General features: G+C 47.3%; 1 protein-coding gene across 3 annotated transcripts in view; it reads right to left on the reverse strand.

The window, feature by feature from the left end:
• Nucleotides 1-13,435, reverse strand: part of KCND3 (potassium voltage-gated channel subfamily D member 3) — a 127,904-nt gene that overhangs the window by 24,159 nt on the left and 90,310 nt on the right. The gene's annotated exons all lie outside the window — the stretch shown is intronic.

Genomic DNA, 13,435 nt, shown 5'->3' on the forward strand with positions numbered 1-13,435 from the left:
AAACTTCACTTTTTGTAGAGTTTGACAATTCTCACTTCATTCCTTTGCTTGACATTTAAGTAGTAAGCTTTTTTGGAGGCCGTTTCATATTTTTACCCTCTGTAGATGCCCTGATTATTTCTAACACCTTTTTTAGTTATCCATTTATCTATCCACCCAGTAAGGGTGACACTCAGACCTTGATCTCCGTAAGAACTGACCTTATGGACAGTTTTTCCTTGGTTGAAATATGTTATATGCAGCTACTGCATCTTGGCTGAAATTCAAAGCTTCCTCGGTGCTGAAGTTCCCACGCTGCTAGTCCAGCTGACTGACAAAGCTAGCTCTCTTCACTTCTTAGGTTTGCCTCTTGAAACAGTAATAAAAGAAATTCCTACGTATACTTTTTTTTGTATTCTTAATGCTGTAACAGATTTTAGAGCTTGAGTCCAAATCGCTCCAGGGATGAGTGGTCAAAGAGGTGCCATACCAATTGTAGTGGGAATATGTTGGGATTCTAGAGGGCTTTCTGCGAGAGAATGGACATGTGAGCAGTCCTGCGTGAGAACAAGAGTGAGAAGAGCCTCAGCTGAGCAAGAATGTGATAAGGATGTGACCCTGACTGAGGGGGGAGAAACTCGACGGGACAAACAACCCCCGGCAGGGGTTGGGACGGAAGAGGCAGTTCCACAAGGCAGGGCGCCTGGCAAGGCTGATGGGGCACTTGTTATCCAGTCGTAAGAAGGTTTAAAGCGCGGGCTAAGTTAACTGTCCAGTCTTGAGGACTTGTACTGCGTGTTACTCCCCTGTGCGGGAGAACATTATAAAAGGGCTGAATTAGTTGTAATAAAGGGGCATTGCTTGATCACATTGGTCGTGTGCGTGCTCGGCTCTCCCGCAAGTGGTGTCCCTGGGTGGGGCCCTCAAGATTGGCACAAAGTCTTCCCTAAGGAGGACTCATCGGAGTGCAGTCTGAGGGGGAGAAAGCCGGTCGACATATCCAGGCACTGCCCCGGGGTCTGAAGGTGAGAAGCAGCGCGCTGTAACTTAAAAGAGAGAGATAGACGGAGAGATTGAAGATAAGATCCACGAGAGGCGGCAGCCGGGGGGAATGGGGCTACCCTTGCCAAGGACGAACAGGCAGTGGTGAAACTCCTCCAGTGTGTCCTCTCTATGAGGGGGAAAAAAAATAAGTTTACTCTGGAAGGTTTAAGATGGAGCCGAGAAAAGGGACTTACATCTACTTGGGAATCTATAGGGAAAGAGCTTTGGGATTCGATCAGTGATGGAGGAAGGTCAGCAAAAGAAGTGAGCAGCTCTAACACCCTCTGGAAACAAATCTGAGGGATCGGAGCGGCATCTCATTCTGACAATCTGTTCGTTTCATCGATTGTGCAACCGGGCTTGCGGCGGGCAGCGGGGGCTGAACCGAGAGCTGCGCAGTCAGAGCTGAGCACACCCAAAGGGCACCCGATGCCGTCAGAAGGGGAATGAGGCGGCATCAGGGGAGTCCGCGGGGACCGGCAGTGGTCGGGGTGCGGGGTATGGAGTTGGCGGCAGTGGCCCGGGGCTCCCCAGGTCCCTCCGCCGCGGAGTGACCGCCTGTGGCCCAGCCCAGCACCACGTGCTCGGCCCCCCACCCCAACAAAAGCGTCAGGTTTGTCACAGAGAAGGCGCTGACGCTGTCATGCAGCAATGGCTTTAAATATTCTTAATGATGTTTTCATGTTTGCAGTATTTGTCATTTTATGTTGTGTCAGTAATGAGTGTAAGTGGTTGTGTGATTGTTCTGCGTGTGAGAGACGCGGCCCAGCTGCAGGGAGTCATGGGTGCTGCTGTCTGTTTGGGCTCAGGGTTTTAAGTGTCACATGTAAATACCTCCTCTAACGGGAGGCAGTAATTCTGTGGTCATTGTTGTCTTGAATTTAGGTGCGTGCTCTGCGGGGAGAGTGCGCCTCTGAACCGTCTGCCTGACGGAAATATTGTCAGAAGATCATCTACAACCTGACAGGGTTGTTTGTTTTACCAGGGGTCGTAGATGCTGGTTATGAAGAGGGAAATCAGAATTATGGCCTGAACCCCTGTGTTCTGTAACAAAAGGGTCAGAAATTGTTCAACTTGCTTATTTTACTGCGGCTCCCCCTAATAGTATGCCAAGAAGCCGCGATGACTCAGGATTTGGATCAGCAGGCACCCCTTAAATATTTTAGGCTCAAACAGTGACACAAGGTTGACTTCTAGTAAAATGTACTCTCACTAAAGCTAAAGCATTGTTACAACAACAAAAAAGGGGAGATGCAGGGTATCGATCTACACCTCACGGAAGGCTAAATAAGGCACTGTATGTCATGAACTTTTAAACGTTCCCCTGTCTCACAGGTGCCACCGATATTGTGTCACTTCTCATCACAGATACCAGATCAACAAGAAGTTCAAAGCAAAGCTCAAGTGTTAACAAAAACCTAGAAAGGGTCAACTGGGAAGGACCATTTCCTTGAATAACCTGGGGAAGAGGTGATGCTGGTGTCTGCACAGGTCACAGTCCCTGGTGGTCACCAGCAAGGTGTGTGCAACCACCCCTGAGGGTGAGAGGCAGCCAGCACTCAGGATCCAGCTGTGGGTGCTGTGGGCGCCCCTGTGCCGACAGTTTGCGATCTCTTTGACTGATCGTTCAAGCAGAATGTCTGGGTAATATTTGCTACTGCAACAGGACAAAATACCCTACAGCTGCTAATTCTTTTAAGAGAAAATGCTGACAGTAATTGCAACTCCTTAATGAGATATATAGGCTTACTAGTCACTAGTGAAAGATGTAGTTTAGATGAAATGTCGTTATTAATTAGGATGAAATGCTCTAAGAATGTGTGTATTCAACTTTCTTTGTTTAGCAATATTAAGAATTAAGAACTCAAGTGTTTAACCTTATTTAGAAACTCCCTTGGTTTTCCCCCTGGAGTGCTGGCCAGGCTCCAGGTGGAACCCAACAGGAGGATGGAATCAGATGTTCCTGCTCAAAGACAAGTGCCAGTTATTTTGACCTGTTGATTCAGAGGCCGGACCTGCTTGCAGCGATGTTGGATGCCTCACCTACGGATGGACACATCGCGTAGGATCTCCTGTTTGCGAGGAAGGGCGCTCTGAACTCTCGCTGCATCCAGGGTTCCCCAGCGATTGCGGATCTGAATGTTAGTACTTCTATTAATTGTGCTATTCCGTACTTTCCTTACTGTTTATTTTTGTAGTATTTAGTCATATCCCTTAATTATAGGTAGTGAAATTAGCCTACTCTTTTTAACTAGTAATTGTAACTGCTGTATTCTTTTAGCCTTCTGTGGAACTATTCTAAGTATGCTGTGCTTTTGAAGTTTGTCTAACCCTTGATTGATGCAGCTCTCAAACAAGTCTTGCAGGCACCGCAGCAAAACAGAGAAAGGGGAGATCTGGGAGGCATCGGCCTTATACAGCTCTGACACATGGTTGGTATGATCAGTCTAGCTAGGATGGCAAAATGTGACTCCTTCAGCAGTACCAGTAGATGACACTTGGTTTTGTAGTGATGCTTACACGATGAGTTTACATCTTGAAGAAGGAAGAGTATTTAATAATGATTCGGTTAAAAGGTTACCAATTACTAGATGGGTAAAGGATTTGGTTTTATGTGGAATAACAGTTTGGATTGTCATTGTAAACTTTTAATGATGTTAAGCTGTGTGTGGAAGTGTTTTGTGAAAACAATGGACCAAACAATAAAAGGGGTCTAGATCATTCAAAAACAAAAATAGGGATATGTTGGGATTCTAGAGGGCTTTCTGCGAGAGAATGGACATGTGAACAATCCTGCGTGAGAACGAGAGTGATAAGAGCCTCAGCCGAGCAAGAATGTGATAAGGATGTGACCCTGACTGAGGGGGGAGAAACTCGACGGGACAAACAACCCCCGGCAGGGGTTGGGATGGAAGAGGCAGTTCCACAAGGCAGGGCGCCTGGCAAGGCTGATGTGGCACTTGTTATCCAGTCGTAAGAAGGTTTAAAGCGCGGGCTAAGTTAACTGTCCAGCCTTGAGGACTTGTACTGCGTGTTACTCAGGTGTGCGGGAGAACATTATAAAAGGGCTGAATTAGTTGTAATAAAGGGGCATTGCTTGATCACATTGGTCGTGTGCGTGCTCAGCTCTCCCGTAGGAACATGCTATAGTTCAAGTTAGAAGTGAAGTATTACGGGGTGTAAGCCAGGGTCTCAAAATTTGTCTAGAAACTTATCACTTAATAACCACCTGAAGAGAAGAGCCTCCTGTTTTTCTGCATCGTTAATAGAGAGGTTGCTGTTCTCCATTATTCTAAAATAAGGTTTGAAAACAAAGTGTGATGAGCATCTGTCTGCCTGTGATTTATCTGACTGTCTGTGTTTCCGGATCTCACTTTTGTAACTTCTTTCATATGGCTCACACCCCTAATTAATAGCTATAAAGTATTCGGCGGATGGAGAAATTAACAGAATTTGATCTAGTGTCATATGCCAACTCACTAGACCTGATATATGAACACTAATTAATGGTGTGGAGGCCTGTGGTTAGCTACAGAAAATGAAGGTAATTGCTTCATACAGTGCTGCTTGCACCTTCCCCGGGAAGATGGTGAAAGCGTGGTGGGGATGGGGATGATGGCCACAAAATCTTTGTAGGAAACTCAAGGAGAAGTCAAATTTGTAGAACTCCTTTTCTTCCATGGAATGAAGCCCAAGGGGGAGAGCTCTTGGGGGGCTGTAGTCCTGCCTCGTTGCCTGCTCACTGGTGGTTGTCATGTGTATGTGTCATCCCTGACATTCGGGTACCCAGAGGGACGGGTACGTGCTGGGAGTGAAGGGGGTTGAGTGTGAGTGTGGGCAAGGCGGGTGCTCCAGGGAGGGCCGGGCGGGAGCTGGGCTCCATCCCCCTTCTCTGCGCTGCGTGCCGTCAGCGTTCATCGAGGGAAGTGTGACTTGCTGGCAAGTGAAAATTGCTCAGAAGCCAGATGACAATAAAGCTGCCGTGCAGCGCAATTGGCTTTCTTCCTGAAGCTGCTCCTGGGGTTTCTGGGGACAAATCTCTTGCATTAGACTTCCGGGGAAAAAAAAAAAAAAATCTTGTCACGAACCCTATTTGATAAGTGAAGACTCTGAGAAGAACGTGTGTCTCGGCTCACGTCCTCACGCTGACAGCCGCAACACGCTGGCTGCCTGCCTCGCTCTGGCAGATGCGGAGGGAGAAGCCTCCCTCACGCTGTCCCAGGCGCTGGAGCCCCCGGCGTGTCGGCGGAGCTGCGAGTCCTCACGGCTCTGCCCGGCCCAGCACTGCTGCCCCCTCCTGCCACGACGGCCCCGAGCCGTCGCCACTCCATCCCTGACGGAGCTGATGCTTCGTGGGGGGACAGAAATGCCCGGGCGCCTGGGTACGGGAGCTCGTGGAGAATGCAGAATTGCTCGGTTTTCACTGTGTTTGTTCAGAGTCAGTGCTGAGTTGGGTCTAAAGGGCTGCGCTTACATGGAGAGGGGGTGGCTGGAGTGCCCGCCAGGCAGCGGTCTGCGGGCGAGCGGGGAGTTCTGCTGCACCGGGACAAAGGAGAAACGAGGAGCTGTTTCTGGTAGAGCTCTTTGGGGGATTGAACTGCTTTTCCTTCCTGCACAGTGCGCACAGGCTGACTGTGATTTCCCTATATAGATTTTAAAAAAAAAAAAAATAATTATCCGTTTTATGCATGTTCCTGATTCCCTTGCCTGCCTGTGACCCGTTCTCTGCCAGCATTTGCGGTTGCTCTGCCGCCCGTGACTGGTCAGGAAGGCACATGCCGTCGTTTCTGCTGCCGTGTTTGGTGAGTCAGCAAGAATTGCTGGGGCAAAGGCTCAGATAGAGAAATCTAAAATCCTTGGTATGAAGAGTATTGCCATAAGGCGGTTTCGCTTCGTGACCTTGTACGTGTACATGAATAACTCTGCAAGAATCCATGGAACCAGGAAAGGAAGTGGATTTATCCCAGTTCTGTGTGTGACAAAACCCGAGTCACAGAGTATGGAAAGGCAGTGCTGCTGCAGCACGTCAGAGTTTGTCAGAACGGTGAGACTGGCTGGAGTGGGGAGCCACAAGAGCACGGCAGGCTGCTGCTGATGCCCGGAGCGGGCCGGCCTCGTGCTGGTTTAGAGCCCGATGCGATGCTGGAGTTACCAGCAGTCACTGTCTAATGGGATTTTCATGACCTTCAAACAACAAAGACTTGTTCTGAGTCAGACTTTGCAGACCACTGCTGCTGGGTGGAGTGGGAGGAATGGAGTCATGAGATTCTAGGACTCCTCAAGTTGGGCTGTGTAAGACATCTGGCAGTGCGTAAGCAGGGAGGTTCTGCAGTGGCCCTCGAGAGACGTGCTGGTAGACTGCAGCCTGTTCCCATCTACGGGAATTGGAGGACTGAGACCTGTGCTGCCATTCCAGCACCACGTGTGTCAGCGACAGTGGCGTTCTGCATCTGCTCATCACTGTCATGGTACAAATTAGTAACCGCAGTAAGTGTTACTACCATTTACACCCACTTCTAGTTATGTCTTTGCCTGACCCAGTGGATATATCCATGTCCGTTAATCTAGACATAACCCCATGCTGCAGTTGGTGCAGGGGTGTTTGAGCTGTGTTCGTTGTGCAGCCTGGGAACTGCATGGGAGCTGAACTGCACCCAGCCCACTTATTTCTGCGTCACTTGGAGCGGTAAAAGAATGAGTTAATAAAGGTAACAGCAAAGGCTCTGATCACTAGAACTCGATTCCAAAGTAGGGAAGGGCTTCCCGACATTTTCTGGCTGAACGTTTTGCATGCAGGTCTCCTTGACAAGGCGACTTCAGCTGGCATTTATTTAGACATCTGGGATGCAGCGGGCAACATCAGCCATTACAAATCCTACCGACTGTGCTACATAATGAGCCATCTGGACAGAGGCCGCCACACACAACCTGGCCTTCCAACAGGTGGGGAGAGGGGGCGCCCTCCTGCTGCGATGGCTGAGGAGACATCCCGAGGATGGATTACTCGGGTTCTTACGCGTTGCAGGCTGTTGCCTGGGTATGACTGAGACATGACGTGAAAGGGCCTCAAGGCACGAAACAAATGTAGAGTGGCTTCTGGATACGTGTGGAAATTATTTCAGCTGGGCATTGGGCCACTACTGACAACAGGCTCAATATTTAGATGTATGGTCTTGCTGTGGAGGCTGAACGTACAAGCTCTAGCTCGCTGATCTCAGTCCTTCCTTTCAGAGAAGTCTACTCGTCTTAAGCAGTTTGGGACTTGGGGAATTTGAACTAGCTGAACTGATGGAAAACGCCAGTTTGCTTTCCTGGACGATATGAACGAAAAGAGGAAGGATTCCTGGTTGGTTGGTTTGTTTGTTTTTTTTTTCCCCCTGAACTGTATGAGGGGATGTGACAAACACCAAACAAGAAATGGAAGAGAAAGAGGTACCTACCCCAGCAAAAATTAAATCTCTTTTTTTTTAAAAAAAACCAAGTAATTAAAACTTTTTTTCCCCTTGTCAAAAACTGTTAAATATCAACAACAACAAAACCATATTCCACACAGATTCATTGTGGTTGAAAAAAACATGTTTTTTAAATGTCAGCCAGCTCCAGTTTTAACCTTATTGTTTCTCTCTCTCCTTAAGTTCCCAACCTCATCCCCTGCTGGGAACTGAGTCATGTTCTGTCGCTGAGCATTCCTTAGACAGCTCACAGCTTTGCTCGAGTCGCTTTTTCTGGCCGCCCTGTTCCATGTTCTGAAGTTCACTAACCCACCTCCAAAATTTAGGGTGTCAGCTGAAACACAGCACATTTCAAAGCTGACTCCCCTGCTCTGTAGCAAATCAATTATTATAATGGCCTCATTATTGACAGGTGTGTGGGCCGTCTTTCTCATGGGTACAATGATGACATAAATGTAGTATTAAGCATTCTCTTCATCACCTCTTCCCTCCTCATCTGCTCTAACTGCAGCCCTGATTTCTGTGCCTCTGGGAGCGATGGCTGGGACTGGAACAGGCTGTTTCTAACGTGCCTCTTGTGGAACAATCAGAAAGACGTTTGTGTCCTTACTCTTCCTTTTGGCTTAAGCCCCTTTTAAGCATCTCCATAGTTACCTCTTCATCAGTCTGCAGAGTCATAGTTGCCTGTGCAACCATCTCATGAGTAGCTCTTACTGTCAGGAATAACCTTCCTCCATCTACCTCCTCTCGTTGACTTCTGTCTGAAAAGATACAGCTTCTGCCTTGCCCCTGCGTTCCTTTCTTCTGCTGGATATTGCCTCTGGGATTGAATGCTTTAACTCATCCGCCAGGCAATTTGTCCACTTCTCTGCTTCACCTAATTTATACCATCTACTCTTTGATAGCCTGCGTTACAGTTGTCAGTTTTATGTTACAGCTTTACGTGAGAGTGGCTCTGCAAAATGATTCTGCCCTGGGTAGTCCTTTCCTTGCCTACGTCTGGGCGTTTGGTTCTTTCCAGGAAACTTACAGCCTAGAGAATGAAATGCAAAGACTATTTCAAGGATTTAGCAGTACACTGCTTGTTCTCGTAGAGTCAAAGGCCACCAGATAATAAATGAAAAGAATTGAACAGACTAAGGAGCGGCAGTCCTTGAAAGCATGTGTACTGTGGACCTGAAACCAAGCACTGTGATTACTGAAGTTTTCGTAAGACTCACAGACTGGTTTGGGTGGGAAGGGACCTTAAACCCAGCCAGTGCCACCCCCTGCCCCGGGCAGGGCCACCTCCCACCAGCCCAGGTTGCCCAAAGCCCCGTCCAACCCGGCCTTGAGCCCTTCCAGGGAGGGGGCAGCCACAGCTTCTCTGGGCAGCCTGTGCCAGGGCCTCACCCCGTCACAGGGGAGAATTTCTGCCGCAGATCTGATCTAAATCTCCCCTCTTCCAGTCTAAACCCATTCCCCCTTGTCTGATCCCCCCCCCCTTTCCTGCAGCTCCTTTCAGCCCAGGGGGCCGCTCTAAGGTCTCCCCAGAGCCTTCTCTTCCCCAGCTGAACCCCCCAACTCCCTCAGCCTGTCCTCACAGGGGGGCTCCAGCCCCCCCAGCATCTTTATACTTGTAATGACAGTTTCCGTTTAGCCCCTGTGAAATACACTGCTAAACCCGTGCTAATCCCTCAGAGATCATCAGCCACTTCAGTATCTTGGCTCATTTAGCAAATTTAACCATTAAATGATAAATGCACTTTAAACAGTTATGGGTTTGTTGGTGTGTTTTTTTGGTTTTTTGTTTGTTTTTTTTTTTTTTTCCCCCCAGCATCTCAGCATTTACATTTTTCCCTCCTCTGCTGTGCATACTTCACTGGGTAAGAGGCTCTTTTCTGAACATTTGTTTTCCCCCCAAACTGAGAAGATCTAGAACTTGGCTAAATTTTAGCCCTAAGGGGGCTGGTCTAGAGACCGGTTTGCTTTAGGCTGTTATTGCTATTTTCAAACATTTCAGCTGCTGCTACTTCTATGTGCCTTCTGAGGCTGTGCAAAACCGCTTTAAACGCGCTTTTGAGGATTTAGTATCTTCATCTGCATCTGCGTTCACGTGTGCAGGGAGTTGGAGCTGCCAGCCACGTAGGCTTAACCTGTAATGCTCTATTGCCTTTGTTACTGTACTTTTTCTCTCTTACCATTTTTTTCTTACTGAAAAGCTGCTAGTGCACATTGACACGTCAGTCACTGGCCCACCTAAGCAAACTCTCCTTGCTGAGAGCTCCTGCGCAGTTTGTGGGCAGCTCCTGTTCCCCAGGGAGAGGGACGCTGGAGCTGATGGGGTTGTACCACTGTGACTAGTTGGACTGTACTGGAGCATTTGGAAGATATCCAAAACACCTCTAGTTGTCTTTTTTTTTTCCAGGAACAAAAAAACCCAACACAACAAACTAAATTTACCACACTTAGCACAATCTTTCCAGCTGAGGGACCTGAGTTGATTATTTTAAAGATGGACAAAGACAAGAGTCACTGGACCTGGGAAATTAAGGACCCACAAAGGCTCCCATAACACTTTGAAGCCAGTATTGTCATTAAGAGATCTAGTGTTTTCTTCTTTCTTCCTTTACGCTGTTTGTGTAAAGACAGGACCTTTGGTTTTTAGTATTGGCTCTCGATTTAAAGGCAGGGGATTAAATTTGCCTGTCAGTAGCTAGAGTTTACTCAAGAAGGATCAGCCTTGCAGGATTTTTGACCAGTCTGCGAGTCCAGAGGTCTACAGCATTCCTGTAAACCTTGGGAGAGCAGTCTGCACTAAGCTCAGAGGCTCGGTCTATGCCGCTCGTGCCGCGTTAGCTGGCAGTCCTTCAGCCGTGCTCTTCGCTGCTGCCCTGCTCCGGTGGGAACAGCGCTGGGGCTTGGAGCTGCATTCGCTTAGCCTCTAACTTCGAAACAATGGACCGTTTTACTTTTTCTACTGCTGCGAAAGGAGCAGCGTTTCAGTAGCTGTTAGTAGCTGCCTCTGCTTTCCCTTTCTAGAAGTGGGAGGTGTAGTCCTCAACCCAGCACCAGATACTTGTCTCCTTCTTCGCACTGCATCCACGCTGCAAACTGAACACAGCGAGTCAGAGACTCCAGCATTATCTGAATTACAAAGTCATTCGATTGTCAAGCCTTTTAAGTGTCAAATTCTCTTTTAAAACCAAAGGCTGTGACATTCACTGAGGAACAGCATGGTTTCAAAGTCAGGAAGGTCTATTCTTAGCACATCAGTCAAAAGGAAAAACAAAAAGTCTTTGGGAAAAAGAAAATAAATTTACCAAAATGAACCTTGTCAGAAATGATCAATTCATCTTCCACTCAGATTGACCTGGTCCTTGCTGCGTGCCAGAGGACAAAATTTGATGACACAGCACAATAAATTAAGATTGCTAGATCTTGTAATTAATTCTCTTGCAGTGCAGGTTTGGTAAAGAATAATTTATCTTCAAGGTGATTAAATCACTGGTAGTTTGGTTTTGGGTTTTCTTCCTTTTTAAGGAACATTTCTCTTCAGTTAGATGAAGAATAGCTGCTGATGAGTAACAGCCACATCCCAGTATTTTATTCATGCTATTTAAATACCTCTTCCTGCTAGACCAGTGCCTCCTCAACAGTTAAGAGACAAAGTTAAGCCTAAGCACATGTAACCCGGAGGGGTGTCGAGGCTGTGCTCTGTTTTCTGGAGTGCCCATGTTTACCCACACTCTGCCCTTCAAATCTATGAATGTCACATCCAGCCAATCTGACTATTTTGTCTCATCGGAAAACTCAGTCTGAGTTCGTAAAAAATAAATAAATATGGTCTATAGCCTAATCTTGAAACCTATTTGTAAATTAGAATAGTTACGATTCCTGGCCTAAATAAAACTTCTGAAGTATTTCTACTAATACATACTCTATAAATTATTTATTCTTCAATTAAAAGAAAAAATAATTTATTTAGCACACTAGAATCTTAGGAAGGATGTCTGTGTTATTTCTGCAAAGCTGTATCCTCTAAACTCTGCACACGAGGAGCTGCTGGGCTCTTCACGTTCCAGGGCTGAGAGAGAGCGCAGAGCGCTTTTTCCAGCCTTCTTGAAAAAGCCATGCAAACGCTGTCGTGTCTTTAACTGGATGGGGACAGATTTTTAACTATTACTGAAACTTTCCTGTTCCTGAGGAAGGGATTTGATTTGCTGGAGGATGATGCTGGAACAAGTATGCTATCAAAGCAGATTCTTAACGTCCCTGGGTACGTCCCGGCCATCTCCAGAGAGGCTGTCATTGAAGTGCTCCTGTCTCTGCCGTTCTCTTTAGTATTCACGCAGTGATGATCATGTGAAAATTACTCACACTTCTGACTTGAGAAAACTTTCTTAGCCCAGAAATTCATCCAATATCAAGGGAATTAGAAATTCAAATGGGGGAAGTTATACACTATGTGTGTCAATACAGCAGACCTTATAAAAGCTGCAATCAATCATCTCGGCATCAAAGGTACGTTTCGTTGTCACCAAGTGGGTCGCAGTCCAACAAATAAGAGATGAATCAGAACAAAAAAAAAAAACCCACCAAACTTCAGGATGCTGCCTGGAGAGGACAACCTCATCCAACAGCAGACCCGGAGTCGGTTCTGGACCCTCTTGGTGTTGCGATCCACAGATCCAGGTTGTTTATTTATCTTGCCTAGTTATTTGCTGCTTAGGCCAGACTGTAACACAGGTTCTGTCTCTTGCTGCGTTTGTGTGCCATTTCAGTAGAGCAAGTGCTTTCTCTCAAAGTCTTTAATTATTTAAATGAGCTATTTCACACTGCCCCCCTCACAAAACCTCTACGTGAGTGCTCCAGCCCTTCCTGTGCATTGACACCTGGCACCTTCCTGCCGAGAGTTCAATCCGGATACCTTACGCCCGGGTGCAGCCTCGCATTCGGCAACCCATGCTGCAAATCATTTAAATTCATTAAATGAATGTAATGATCCGTACTGGTTTCCCACTGTCCGGCTGCTGACTGAACAGCGTGCAGTGCAGGGTGGGCGTCCGTTACGGTATCTTTAGGTCTTTTTATCTATGCTGTGTTGTGTGACTCATCAGATAAACAACTCTCCCTCAAAAACACCTCCCCAGATGATTGCACTTTGAGGTTTCACATGCACAGTGCCAAACCCAATGCAGGTACGTGTAAAAGCCAGCAGTGGCTTACGGAGACTGCAGCTCGTTCCTGCCTGACTCTCTGCTACTCTCCTTTGGTGTTTTGGCTGCCAAATTTTGTGGTTTTGTGGGTCTTGAATCTCAGCTCTCTGCTGTCAGCTCTCTGAGATGGAAGGAGTAGGCACGGCCCAGATGCTTGCCTGGAGCAGAAATAGCTCCTCTTTCTACTACTGTTCTCCATCAGGTCCCCTGAGTCTTGAATTTCTGGCAGACAGCGTTCCACAGGGAGAATAAACCCCAGACCTTTACCTTGCAGTTATTGTAAAAACCTGATTATGGTTTTGTTGTTATTTACCAGACCGAAATAGAGATATAATAAATCTATTATACTTTCTTAGTAAATCAGTAAGCTTAAACTGGTAAAAACTCTTCAGACTTGGCAATAGTCAGTAATCCCCTCACATTTCCAGGGGCTTTTGTGTATTCCCAGTGTTTTGTCTACGTTGCGGTCCCCAGCTTTGAGGGGGGACGTGTACTGATAGGGGTGTGTTTCTGGATGGGTGTTTTCAAACCTCCAGAGAGACAACAGGAACCAAGCAGCTGGGAAGATGAGCAGCTCCTGTTAACGATCTAAGGGTTGATGGGTATCTGTACATATTTATTTCAGACTGGGATGCCGCAGAGGCGAGCATTAAAGCCCCGTTGCTTCTGATCTTTAAGATCTGTCGGGGCGCGCAGTGCAGGGGCGCGTGTCTCCCCGGGTGGTTGTGTCGTGTGTGGAGGTGAGCCTGCGTGGGGTGGGTG

This window comes from Athene cunicularia, assembly GCF_003259725.1.
Source record: "Athene cunicularia isolate RWA chromosome 26 unlocalized genomic scaffold, athCun1 chr26_part1, whole genome shotgun sequence".
In the NCBI taxonomy this organism is placed as follows: domain Eukaryota; kingdom Metazoa; phylum Chordata; class Aves; order Strigiformes; family Strigidae; genus Athene; species Athene cunicularia.